Source organism: Heterocephalus glaber, unplaced genomic scaffold (assembly GCF_053883595.1).
Source record: "Heterocephalus glaber isolate CG9 unplaced genomic scaffold, H.glaber_assembly_v1.0 deba00001497, whole genome shotgun sequence".
Classification (NCBI taxonomy): Eukaryota; Metazoa; Chordata; class Mammalia; order Rodentia; family Bathyergidae; genus Heterocephalus; species Heterocephalus glaber.
Genome location: NW_028258320.1, coordinates 14,263,807 through 14,277,733, shown reverse-complemented (window position 1 = coordinate 14,277,733; position 13,927 = coordinate 14,263,807). Strand labels below are relative to the sequence as shown.

Below are 13,927 nucleotides of genomic sequence, written 5' to 3'. Positions count from 1 at the left end.
CAAAGAAATAACAGTAGTTGGAGATACATGCTAGGTTGACGTTTTTAGGAGAAAGGGTCGAAATTTCAACATATTTGTATGCTGAAAAGGTTCATCCAATATAAAGTGCAAAAGTAGATGATGCTGGGCAGAGGGACGCAATCACATACCCTTGAGTACACAAATAGAGAGAAGATTTTGAACACAGAAGCAAGGATTAGCCTTACTATCCAAGAAACGTATTACTCTCATCTGTTCACTTTTTAAAAAGTGCTAATAATATAATATACAGTGGACCCTTGACCTACAAACTCAATTTGGATTGGTTGTAACTCAAGTTGGTCGATTGAAGGCTCAGGCTCCTCTACACAGCCTTCAAAGTCTCTCTCCTTTATACAGGCAGATCTCAGTGTCCTTAGAGAGACATTGGCCCAGGATTTCTCAATTAACCCCACACAGGAAGGATGTTGTCATGTTCCCTCCAGAACTCTTTCAGGGTTAAATGTGTACCTGAGACCATCTGGAAGCACAAGCGGCTGGCATTCGGGCCATAACTCAAGACTTTGAAGTTGTATGTTAAAACTAAAATTCTGGTCATAACCCAAGTTGTCCGTATGTCAGGTTGGTTGTAACTCGTGGGTCCACTGTACTTTGTTTTTGAATGAAGTACTGGGGATTGAATCCAGGGCTTCACAGATGCTAGGTGGGCAATCTCCCACTGGGCTATATCTCAGCCCCAATTTTTTTTTTTGCCAGCCCAAATTTTGACAATATATTTTATTGTAAAAAATAACATCAAGGTCAAGATATAGAACATCTTCATCTCCTGAGAAAGTTCCCTTCTGCCTCTTTGTGGTTAATTTCATTGCCCTCCCCACCCAGACACTGTTTCTGACTTCTCTTACCATCGATTAGATTTGCCTGTTACAGAACTTCATGTAAATGATTCATACAGTTAGGACTATTTGTATCGATTGCTTCTGTTCAGCATGGTAATTTTGAGGTTGAGCATTTTGATGTGTGTGTGGTTTTCCCTTTTCATTGCTGAGTGATACTCCATCACATATTTTTTGGGTGTGTGTGTTTGGTTTTTTGAGACAGGGTGTCACTATGTAGTTCAGGCTGACCTTGAACTTGGGGCATTCTTCCTGCCTCAGCCTCAGGAGTGCTGGGATTACAAGCATTCACCACCATGCTCTGGAATTCATAATATGTATATAGCAAAAATTGTCGTTGACAGACTGGGCTGTTTCTAGTTTTTGACTACAATGAATAAAGCTACTGTGAACATTCTTAAATAAGTCCTTGTGTGGATTTGAGTAAATATCTAGCAATTGAATTTGTATGTCTTGGAATAGATTTATTATGTTAACTTTCAAAACCACTAATCATCCAAAATGAAAAATTTAACACATTTTACATTTCCACCAGTGGTATTATGAGATCAGTGTTCCACACTCTTGAAAATGTTTGACATTTTAAATTGTATTGTAGGGCCAAGGATTTAGCTCAGTTGTTTTGCCGCCTGCTACGCAAGCTCAAGGACCCGAGTTCGATCCCCGGTACCAAAAAAAAAAAAAGACCCATTAAATTGTATTGTAGTCATTCTAATGAGCGTATAGCTGTATTTTGTTGTGGTTTGGTTTGCATTTCTTCCGTGGCTAAGAATGTTGTAATTGGTCATTTACTTTTGATGTGTTTGTGGGTTCAAGTCCAAATTTTTTAATTTTGAGATATGATCTTGCTAAATTGCCCAGATTGGCCTCAAACTTGGGATCCTCCTGCCTCATCTTTCCCAGAATCTTGGATTATAGGTGTGAATCTCACCATACTTGGTGCAAGTCTTACCTATACATAGGTCCCTGCTTTAGGATTTTTTTTTTTTTTTTTTTTTGTACTAGGAGTTAAACCTAGGTCGTTAGTCATGCTAGGCAAGTGCTGTACTACCGAGCTACACTTCCAGTCAGGATGGTTTGACTTAACGATTTTTCTGCTTTACAATAATGTGAAAGCAACAAGTATTCAGTAGAATTGAACCGAAGGCCTTCATCCTAAACTACACCCCTGGCCCTTTTTTATTTTTTATTTTGTCATAGGGTTGCACAGTCTGGGCAGGTGGCGAAACCACTGAGCTAAATCCCCAGCCCTGAACCTAGTGTTTTTTTAAAAACTTGCTTTTGCCGGGGATTTAGCTCAGTGGTTCCACCGCCTGCCTTGACAGCACAAGGTCCTGAGTTTGATCCCCAGTACCAAAAAAAAATTGCTTTTAAATTTCACTTCATGATAGTCAGGGAATGTATTAATATATATTATAAACATATCTGTATTATACATACAGAGAATATATTGTTTATGACTTTAGCCTTTTTATACCTATGAAGGTTAGTTTTATAACTTAGCCTGTTGTCTGTTTTGGTGAATACTATGTGTGCTTTTGAAGTCTTTAATTTCATTTAGCAGTACCATATTTTGAGTGAAAACCTCATACCACGTTGTTGAGTTTAGTGTTTTATAAATAGCAGGTCAATTTTTTTGTTATTGCTTTTTGTTTTTTGAGACAGGGTCTCATTTTGTAGTTCAGGCTGGCCTTGAATTCACTATTTAGCCCACTATTTAGCCCAGGTTGGCCTTGCCCTTGGGGTGATTCTCCTGCCTCAGCCTTCCAAGAGCTGGGATTACGAGCATGTGCCACCATGCCTGGCAAATTGTTTTCTTTATTTAATTTTTATTTAATTGAGATATGATTGATTTACTATAACATCTACCTTTTAAACTGGACAGCTCAGTGGTTTCTGTTATACTGACAGGCTTGTACAACTACCACCAATTCCAGCAGTTACCATCGTTCTAAAACAAAACCTCATACCTGTTAGCAGGTTACCCCCCGCCCCCACTAATGTACTTTCTGCTTCTGAATTTGCCTATTCTGGACATTGTATGGGTAGAATCATGTAACAGTTGGCTTTTTGTGCTGGCTTTCTTCACTGAGTGCAGTGTTTTCAAAGTTCATTCACGTCGTATGTGTCAGTATGTCATTTCTTCATATGCTTCACACATTTCATTGTGTGGATGTACTACATTTTATTTACTTACTGAGCAATTGATAGATATTTGGGTTATTTATACCTTTTGGCTACTATGGGTAAGGTACTGTACATACCAATGTATAAGTTTTCATATTGTTATATGATTTTATTTCTCCCAGGAGTAGAATTTCTGGGCCCTGTGGTAATTATATGTTTACTTATTTGAGGAGCTACCATACCCTTTCCTAGAGTGGCTGCATTGTACATTTCCAACAGCAGTGCCTGAAGTTCCTTCTTCTTCTTCTTCTTCTTAATGGTTGTTACTGTTCCCAGTCCCCTCTGAGAGGCTCTCTGTGCTTGTCAGGGCACATCTTCCACTCACACAGGCTTGCAACTCTGGCACACCCTTCTCTTCTGCTTGTGCAGAGCCTTGAGCTCAAAGGGGCGAAGCTTAGGCCTTCAGCCCTGGGCACATTTACCCAGCCTTTGAGAGTCTCAGGAATATTCAGAACTTTCCAACCCCTGACGACGATTCATCCCCCACTTCCCTACTTCTCCTTTTTTTTTGGTTTTGTTTTGGTCTCCCTGTGTAGTTCAGGCTGGTCTTGTTACAAGTGTTTTTTTTTTTTTGGTATCGTGGATCGTACTTGGGACCTTGCGCTTGCAAAGCAGGCGGTGGAACTATTGAGCTAAATCCCCGGCCCAAGGCTGGTCTTGAACTCACTGTGTAGCCCAGGCTGGCTGTGAACTCAAAGTGATCCTCCTGCCTCAGCATCCTGGTTGCTGGGATTACAGGTGTTTGTCACATTGATTTTTGTTTCTGGTTAGCTTGTTTGATGCAACTGCTTCAAGCAGCTGAGGTGTTACACAACTGCACCTGGTTGTTTTTGACAGATACCTTGGAGGGGAAAGACTTAACACTGGGTAAGCATAAATCAGGTCAAATAATGGAAGGCTAGGGAGTGGGGTTTTTCAGTGAACTGCCAGTCAGCTGAAATAATAGCAGTTCTCTGAAAATGGGGATTTGAAAGAGCTCCAGCCCTGTTTGCACCCTTCCAGTGAGTGCTGAGCTCTGGATTCTCCTGTGTTTCAGGGCTGTTCCTTTGGAGGGGAGATGAGGGATGGGAGAAGGGCAAGAGGCAGTGCCACAAAGCTTGCTGCTCTTACTGAAATTTGTATAGCCTTTTATTTTCTCCTGATTTGGAGTTTCCTGTGATTGAATTATATAAAAACAAGCAGTCAGTTTTCCAACCTAAATGTATTAAAACTATGTTAATACTTTAACAATTGTGCAAAAAAGATAGTGAGATAAATATGTACATTCATAGGACAGCATATCAGTCAGGCCAGATTCTTTCAGAGGCAACTTCCACTGTGACCTCATTTATCTGTGAGGCAATAGAGCAACCTTTTTTGAAAAAAAAAATTAAAATTATATTAGTACATGTTTGCAGTGCATGATTATATTCATTGTACACATTCATTTACTTTTCCAGCAGGACCAGCCCTCTGTTTTCTTTGTGGTTTCCTTCCATCCTCATATCTGTAATCAGATGAGTTTCCGTAGCCTCTTCTTCCTTTTCCTCTCATATTTGGCTGAAGCAGAGTTTTGGAAATAAAAACCATGAAGTCAACTATTTCTTAAAAGAAATGTGTTATCAAAGATAATCTCCATGGGGACTGATCCTGGCTGTCCAAGACTTGTCCATTTAAGATGTAAACCCTCTTACCTCCTGTTCTTGCGTGAGAGGAACTCTCTGCCATCTTTTATGAATTGGTGCTCCTCAGATTGCTGCAAGCTATTGATTAATAGAGTTTGGAAAAAACCCATATTTTTTAAACCAGTGCTCTCATTGCTTTTTATGGAAAAGAGGATTTTTGGAAGTCCTTACTCTACCATCCCCAATGATGTCACCTAAATGTTTTTTAAACTGTTTTTTTTTCTTTTTGAGACAGTCCCTCTTATAGTGTAGGCTGGCCTTGAACTCATTATGTAGCCCACAATGGCCTTGAATTCCCAGTGACCCTCCCTGCCTCAGCCTCCCAAGTGCTGGGATTTCAGCTGTGCACCACCACGCCTGGTGATCCAGTGTTATATCTTACATGATCATTGTATATTACCCAAACTGGGAAATTAATTTTAGTAAAATACCACTAAGTTGACTATAGATCTTACTAGAATGTCACCAGCTTTTGTATACACTTTTAACTTTGGTGGTGGTGGTGGTGTATAATTCTATGAAATTTTATCATGTTCAAATTTGTGTAATTATTGCCACAGTCAGGTGCCAAACTGGTTATCACAAAGAAACTCCTTCATGTTACATTGGACCCTCAAGTTACGACCTGCCTGACATAGGAACAACTTGGGTTAATTAGGTTAATGGAAGATTCATCTGCCTCTTGTTATCTATACTGTGTACCCAGGTGTAAACATCCAGATATCAGCTGTACCTACTTATAGCCAACCTGAGTTACAACCAGATTGAGTTGATAAGTCAAGAGTCCTCTGTACTTCTTCATAGTCATGTTTTCCCCTAAACTTAACACCTGGCATTGATCTGTCCCCTGTCACTGTCATTTGGTTATCTGAGAGTGTGTGGTAAGTTGAATCACACAGTATCTAACCTGTAGATAGGGCCCCTCTCTCCCAGTTAGCTCATTGCCTTTGAGATCCATCCAAATTGTGTGCACCATAGTTCATTCCTTTTTATTGCCAAGTAGTAATCCATTACATATGTGTACCATAAGTCGATTACCTAATCATTTGGGTTGTTTGCAGTTTTTTGTTATTAAAAATAAACTTGTTGTGAACATTTATGTGCAGGTTTCTTTGTGAAGTTGTTTTCATTGGTTTAGGATAAGTTTCCAGTTCCTTTTTTTTATGTTTTTTTTTGTACCAGGGATTGAACTCAGGTCCTTGCGCTTGGAAGGCAAGCGATGGAACCACTGAGCTAAATCCCCAGCCCTCCAGTTCCTTACTTATATTTGTGCCTATTTTATCACAAATGAAAGAGGGATGTTGATTGTGCATTTAGGTATAAGGGTTCAGCTCAGGGTTAGCACGTGCAAGGCCCTGGGTTTGATCTCTAGCAACAACAGATTGGCATTTGTCTTTCTTTGGATTATCTCATTTAAAAATTTAAAAAAAATTTCCACATTATAAATACTGTTTTTATTTTATTTTACTTTATTTTGTTGTTTGCTTTTTTTGAGGCAAGGTTGCACTATGTAGTTCAGGCTGGTGCATGCTTCAGTGGCACATATACTAAAATTGTAGTTCAGGCTGGTCTTGGGCTCACTATATAGTTTTGTAAGAAAGCCAAACTATTTCACATTCCCACAAATAATGAATGAGAGTCCTTGTTGCTCCACATCTTCACCAGCATTTGATGTTATCAGTGTTTTGGGTCTTGGGTCTTGGATTTTAGAGACTTTAGTCATAGTCAGTTGGCTCTAAGGCAAGAAGGGCACGGTGGATGGGTCTGGTGTAGTAGGAAAGCTGTTCATGTCATGGTGGCTGGGAAACACAGGTCGGACTGACCTTCCTTCTTCCCTCTCTGCAGATCTGGAGATTCATTTTCTTTTTCATATTCTCTCTCTCTCTCTCTCTCTCTCTCTCTCTCTCTCTCTCTCTCCCTTACCACCCCCCACCCCACCCTGGAGATTGAACCCAGGGCTGTTGCACATCCCTAGCCCATTTTTGAAATTCTATTTTATATTTTGAGATAATGCAGTGCTGGGGTTACAGGTGTATACTACCACACTTGGCTTTGTGATTTTTTTTTTTTGACATGCAGTATCACTGTACAACCCAGGCTGGCCTTGAACTTGCAGTCCTCCTGTGTCAGCCTGAGTGCTTAGATTACAGGTGTGTGTCACCATTCTGACTTAGGCAGACTTTAAATACAGGGCAGGTGGCAGAACCACTGAGCTAAATCTCCGACCCCAGACTTTAAATACAAAGATAACATTGTCGGGCCGGGGATTTAGCTCAGTGGTTCCAGCGCCTGCCAAGCAAGGTCCTGAGTTCGATCAAAGGTACCAAGAAAAAAAAAGATAACATTGTCAAATTAATTTAAAATATTATAATGGCGATATGCTACTGGATTGTGTTTTTTTTTTTTTTTTTGGGTACCGGGGATCGAACTCGGGACCTTGTGCTTTTGAGGCAGGTGGTGGAACCACTGAGCTAAATTCCCAGCCCTGGATTGTGTTTTTTTTAAAAAGAGGTAACAATGTAGGAATTCAGGCAAGGACAGTAGAGGGTCTAGTGCTAGTGGATATGTTGTATGTGGGGGTTCCTTGTATAGCAAGTATATGATAAAACTAAGAAAAATGTGGATAATAGTAGGATAGAAGCCAACCATGGTGGTGCATGTTTATAATCCCAGCACTTGGGATGCTGAGGCAGGATTACTGCCAGCTTGGGCTACATAGTGAGTTCAAAGCCAGCTACATAGCAAGACCCTGTCTCAAAAAAAAAAAGTAAGATGGAGAGAGAAGAATTATGCACAAAGCTAAGATTTCTGGATTTAAAGAGATGATGATTAGTTTATACATTATAATATTTATTCTGGTGCCATAACAATAAACATTTCTCCTGGTCAGAGGGGTTGATCAACATAACAGTATCAATAGCCAAGAAAAAAAAATTTCCCAGGAACTTTTATTCTAACATCTATACCAGTATAAAACTTAGTAGCTATTAGCTCTCTATCAAAATAATTACAGTATAGATTTATGTTGGAGATTAAATTATGAGCTCTTTAAAAATTACTAAATCCCCCACCCTCCCCCAAAACATTTTTGCTCATAGTCTCTCATCTTAGTACCCATGCTGGGAAATAGATGTTGCTAACCTTTGGAACAAAATGGTGTTACCAAATCAAGCCCATTTGCCTGTTCCCCAGTGTGCCAGTCACTGAAATGACAAATTTTGCAAAAGAGAAGGAATGTATTCCCAAGGTGGCCATGTGTAGAGATGGGAGAACAGGTATCACATCTGCCTCCTTGATGACAGAGTATAGGAATATTTATGAGGTATGGGAAAAGGTGAGTGGAGGAAAGGAAAAATGGTTTATTCAGGTTTTCCCTCAATTTGAATGATCCCAGTATGTGTCATGGGTCATGTTTTGGCTGTAGACTAGATCTTATTTGTTCTCATTTAATAGAACAAGATAAATGTTTACTTATATAATATATATATTTTGTACTGGGGATTGAACTCGGGTCCTTGCGCTTGTGCAGCAGGCGGCGAACCCACTGAACTAAATCCCCGGCCCTATAGGTGTTTGTTTTTAAGAAACTAATCATCTTAAAGAATTAGTGCTTTAGCAGAATTCATGTGTCATCTTAGAGTGAAGTGATGTAGTAGTTTTTCAGTTATGCACAATGGCAGAAAGGTAAATGTGACAGGAGTAGTTGAATGTGATTGGCTTTTGGGGTTTTTATTCTTTTTTTGGGACCAGGAATTGAACTCAGGACCTTGTGCTTGCAAGGCGGGCAATGGCACCACTGAGCTAAATCCCTGGCCCCTGGCTTTTGGGGTTTTTACTGAACTCACTATGTAAAGACATCTCTTATTGCTACTTGAAATTCCTATGTCCCCACCTTTTGCACCACTGTGGCAACCAGTTCCACCCATGCTTTGGACAATTGGAGTCTGAGAGCATCTCATCAGGATTCTTGCTATGCACTTCTTCCAGTGGAGGAAAGAAGTCAGTGTGTGAATTCTTCCTCTTTTGTGTTTTGGTAAGGGAGCTATGAATCCCGTTTCAAAGGTTTCCTGAAGGGTGTTGAGAAGTTATCTGTAGTGAGCACTAACAACCGTATCTATATTAAAGCATTTTAATAAAAATGCATTACAAAATAAAGCAGATTCACAAATTAAATATGAAAATTTACATCTGTTAGTATACTTTCAATTGTAAGTAACAAAAAAAACACCCTCAAGTTGGAATAAACAAAATCACTAACTGATGTTATTGAAAAGTCTTGAAAGATACAGATGTCGGGTAAAGAGTAATTTATTGGTCCAACAACTTCATCCATGACCTGGCCATTTTTTGGTTTTTCCACCCACTCCCCCTTTTTTTTCCACTCTCCCTTTTGTGGTGCTGTATTTTCAAGGCAGCCACCTTGGGACCTGGAGGTAAATAAGGCTGTTATATCTATTAAGGAGAAAGATGTTCTGTATCTGAACATTCCTAAAAAAACAAAAAAGAACCTTGGGTTCATTCGATTTGTCTTGATTTAGGGCACATGTCCATCTCTGAACTGATGACTAAGGCCAGAGAAATATATTGTCCTGATTTCCTTAGGCTGTGATGTGCTCCAGGGTTAAGCCGAACAGACTTCTGCTTTCCATGATCTGCAATGGATCAACTTCATCCACATATCTTGAGTGAGGATATTTGGGGTGAAAGGAGGAGGATAACAAGGAACAGATGACAAGCACACAATTCTAGTTTGGTATAAGCGTGGCTCTAAGTGTCCTTAGTAAGTTGTAATATTATTTGGCAGCAAATTTGATGTAGGGGCCAAAGGATACTTTTTTATCATGATAGAAGCGTCTCATTTTAATTTGGGTAGTGATTACATGATTGTGTACAAGGCAAACAATATTCACATTATTATTTACTTTATTAGCAATAAAGAATATAAAAACAATTTTGTAGCTGTTTCTTTTTGGAGCTACTTTTGTCATTCTTTTTTGTAGTTGTTTTTCTAGCTATTTTTTGTCATTTTTATTTTTTTGGTACCAGGGATCGAACTGGGGACCTTGTGCTTGTGTGGCAAAGGCTGGAAGCACTGAGCTAAATCCCTGGCCCTTTGTCATTTTTAAATGTAGTACAGTTTTAGTTTTTCCCAGTTTTTATGTTTTATTAGTACATGTTTGTACTGCATAATAATCACATTCCTCATGGGGAGTTGGTACATGTACATAACACAGCTTAATTGTTTTTCATCCCTTCCTTTTCTCCCCCCATCTCTTGTCCCCTTCTCATTTGTAAAATATCTATCTCCCTATTTCCTATTATCTGTCTTTTATTTTGCTACTTATTTATATTTTAGGTTTCTTGTATAAGAAAAAATGAGATATTTAAGCTTATATGTCTGATTTATTTCACTTAACATTACATTCTCTAGATGCATCAATTCTACAGATGACTCAAGTTTATCCTTTATGTCAGAGTAGTACTCTATTCGGGAAGAGTTAAATACAATTGAATATAATTTCCATTTTTAGTGGGTTTTTTTTTTTTGAGGAATCTCTATACTGATTTCCATAATAGTTGTACTAGTTTACATTCCCACCAACAATGTAGAAGGGTTCTTTTTTTCCTTCAGCATCACCAGCATTTATTATTTGATTTCTTGATGATTGCCATTATTTCTAGAGTGGATGGAATCTTAAATGTTTTCATTTGCATTTCTCTAATGGCCAGAGATGTTCAACATTTTTTCATGTATTTGGTGGCTATTTATATTTCTTTTTCTGAGAAGTAACTGTTCACTTCAGTTGCCTATTTATTGACTGTCTTTTATTTTTTGCGGGGGGGGGGTCTGATCTTTTGAGGTTCTTGGTATATTTTAGATATTAGTCCTCTGAGGAAAAGCTGGCAAAAATCTGTGTCCTGCTATGCTACTGAATCTGTACGTTGTTTCTCTTTTTTTTTTTTTTTTTGGTACCAGGGATCGAACTTGGGTCCTTCCGCTTGTGGGGCAGGCGGTGGAACCACTGAGCTAAATCCCTGGCCCTGTACATTGTCTCTTCAGTCGTCTCTTCATTGGGTTAGTTGTTTCCTTTGTTGTGCAGAAGCTTTTTAATTGATAAGATCCCATTTGTTAAGTCTCAATGTTATTTCTTGTGCAATTGGGCTTGTATCAGAAAGTCCTTGCCTATGTCTTCAAGAGTTTTACCTATTTTATTTTCCAGCAGATTGTTGTGTTTTAATATTTAGATATTTGATCCATTTTGATTTTATTTTAGTATATGTTGAGAAATAGGAATCTCTATTCATAATCTTCTGCATGTGGATAGTAAGTTTTCCCAACACCAGTGCTAAATGGACTATCTTTCCTCCAGTTTGTTTTGTCATAGATCAGGTAGCTGAATGTGCCTTGATTTGTTTCTGTATCCTTTATTCTGTTCCATTGATCTACAGGTTCATTTTTTTGTTTTCTCTAATACTGTGAGGAATGCTGTAAGTATTTTGATTGAGATTGTATTAAATCTGTATATCAGTTTTGAAAGTATCATTTTGACAATATTGGTTCTGGCTGTCTAAAAACGGTATATCTTTCCCCTTTTTTTGAGACAAGGTCTCGCTATGTAGTTTGCACTGGCCTTGAACTCACTATTTAGTCCAAGCAGGCCTCAAACTCATGGTGATACTCCTCCCTCAGCCTTCCAAGTGCAGGGATTACAGGTGTGCACTATCATACCTGGCCTGGCTTTTCTTTTTTTTTCTTTTACCAAAGAGTAACGTGTTTATTTCACTTAAAATTCTTAAAAATACTTTTTTGGCTCTTGTCACGTATAATGTCCTATTGTTAAGAAAAAATACATTAAAAAGAAAAGCATGAAAAAACAGACCCAAAATGTTAAGATTTTATTTACAAAGCTTTTTTGTTGTACAGAAAGCAAAAATGCTGTTAACAATCTCAGCGTAACTGGTAGCCACATATGGTTGACTCACCAATCACAGCTGTCCACCTTACAGCCAGAGTCTTACACAAAAACCTAGCAATGCTTACAGTTTTGTTGGGGCAAAGTCCCCAAACTTGGTGGTGGATTACCAAGAGGGACTAAATGGAGGAAGGTGGAATGTCACACACACTATTTTTTGGCTCTTTGGGTGGTTGGATGTCCTGGCATTTGTATCACAGCTAAATCCACGAGCAGTCCAACCAGTACTGAACAGTTCTGTTTTTGCAGGTTATTTGGGGTCTTAATCATCTTCTCCATCATCTATTTCTCTCTTCCTCTTTTCACCTTTTCTACTTTGTTTCTCCTCTTCATCCTCATTCTCCTCATCTTCATCCTCCTCCTCATCTTTCTTCATCAATTTCTCCATCATGTCCAAATTCTTCTTCCTCACTGACTTCATCTTCGTCTCCTACATCTTTATCTTCATCGAACTCTTCCTCCTCACCATCCTCATCTTCCTCGTCCTCCTTCTTCATCCTCCTCCTCTTCATCTTCACCATCCACCTCTGCGTCTGAGTCCTGGCCTTCCCGGTCCTCTCTGTCATAGCCGTACCAGGTAGCTTAGTTGGCCCAAGAGCTTGAAGGCATCTCTCTTTAGTCATTCAGGTTGGTGACGTCACAATTAAACAGATCCAGGCTTTTCAGACCATCCAGTTTTTTCAAAGGATCCAAGGTGCTGATAGCTTTCAGTTTATTTCCACTTAAGTCCACTTAAGTGAGATTTGGAAGTTTTTCTGTTAACATGTCCAGACCTCCAAAGATTCTACTGTCACTGAGCCCAAGTTTTTTCAGTCTAGGCAGCTTGGGGAGATTTGAAACTGAAATCAAGCACACATTTATTAAACTGAGGAACTCTAAATTCACAAATTCAGCTGTTAAGCCCTCAATTTTTCCATCATTTGATTTGCAATTGTCCGAGACAAGTCCTCGAACAGCTGCCGGGGTCTGGTTCCTCAGCTCCAGATAGATCTCTCTTCATTTTCAAACTTAACTTTCCACAGTGGAGGCGGAGAGGGATGAAGCGTCCCGGCTGGCGTTGCGAGGGCCATCGGAAGGAATCTGGAAGGGCTCTCCTCTCGCCAGCATGTGGCTTGCAAGAGGGCTAGGGAGCGGAGACCCCAGAGCCAGTTACTCTCCGGAGCAGGGAGAAACCATGGGGGGAAAAGGGGACTGGAGTGTAGCCTTGGCCTCACTACCGCCGCTCCCGGCCGGGGCCCTGAACTGCGCTTAAACCGGAGATGCGGCGCAAGGGCTGCTGGGCTCCTCTGCGCTAGCGTACTGCTGCAGGGCTTAGCGGCTGCAGCCTATCTTTCTATTTTTTTATGTCTTCTCCAATCTCCTTTTTCAGAGTACTGTAGCTTTTATTGTAGAGGTCTTTCACTTCCTTGGTTAGGTTAATTCCTAAATATTTAATTTTTTGTTGATATTGTGAGCAATATTGACTTTCTAAGTTTTTCTCAGTGCAATTATTATTGGTGTATGAGAATGCTATTGATTTTTGTATGTTACCTTTGTATCCTACTATGCTGCTGAATTTGGTTATTAATTTTAGGGTTCTTGTGGAATTTTTGGCTCTTCTAGGTAGAGGATCATGTCATCTGCACCTTATGATAACTTGTCCTTTCCTAAACATATCCCTTTTATTTCTATCTCTTGCCTGATTGCTCTGGCTAATGTTTTGAGAATTATATTGAACAGTAGTGATGGTAGTGGACATCCTTTTCTCTGCTTAGCTTTAGGGCCTGTGGGTTTGTGAGGTGTCCCCGTTCCAGAGGCCCCTGTGTTCATTCCAGGCTGTGGCAGCCAGATAAGCTGAGGTGTGTCCTTGCTCATGTTGGTAGATGGAGAAGGCAATCAGACTTCTTGTCTATGATGGATGTAGGCAGGGGGCAAGAGTTCAGGCTGCCCACTGTACCCAGTGCCAGCACTTTCAGACCCATTTGTTTCTGAGTGCAGCACAAGCTGGCCTGGCTTCTCACTGCACAGAGTATGGCCTGTGTCCTTCCTCATCTGAGCTTGAACTTCTCAGTGTTTCTGTGTCTACCCTGCACCCTCTCTGTTGCTGTCCCTTGTAGCTGTTTCTCACCCAGTCACTGTGGGAGGTTTACACTGGAACACTGGGGTGATTTTTTAATTGTTCTGAGTCTCAGTGTTAAATAATCAACCCCTCCCTGAAAGGCACCTGATAAGTACCCTCTGGAAGTAT

General features: G+C 39.8%; 1 protein-coding gene and 1 pseudogene across 5 annotated transcripts in view; one reads left to right on the top strand and one right to left on the bottom strand.

Moving 5' to 3' along the window:
* Adk (adenosine kinase) overlaps positions 1-13,927 on the top strand; it is a 538,665-nt gene that overhangs the window by 46,012 nt on the left and 478,726 nt on the right. The window lies entirely within an intron of this gene.
* On the bottom strand, positions 11,766-12,696 carry LOC106009503 (acidic leucine-rich nuclear phosphoprotein 32 family member D-like; annotated as a pseudogene).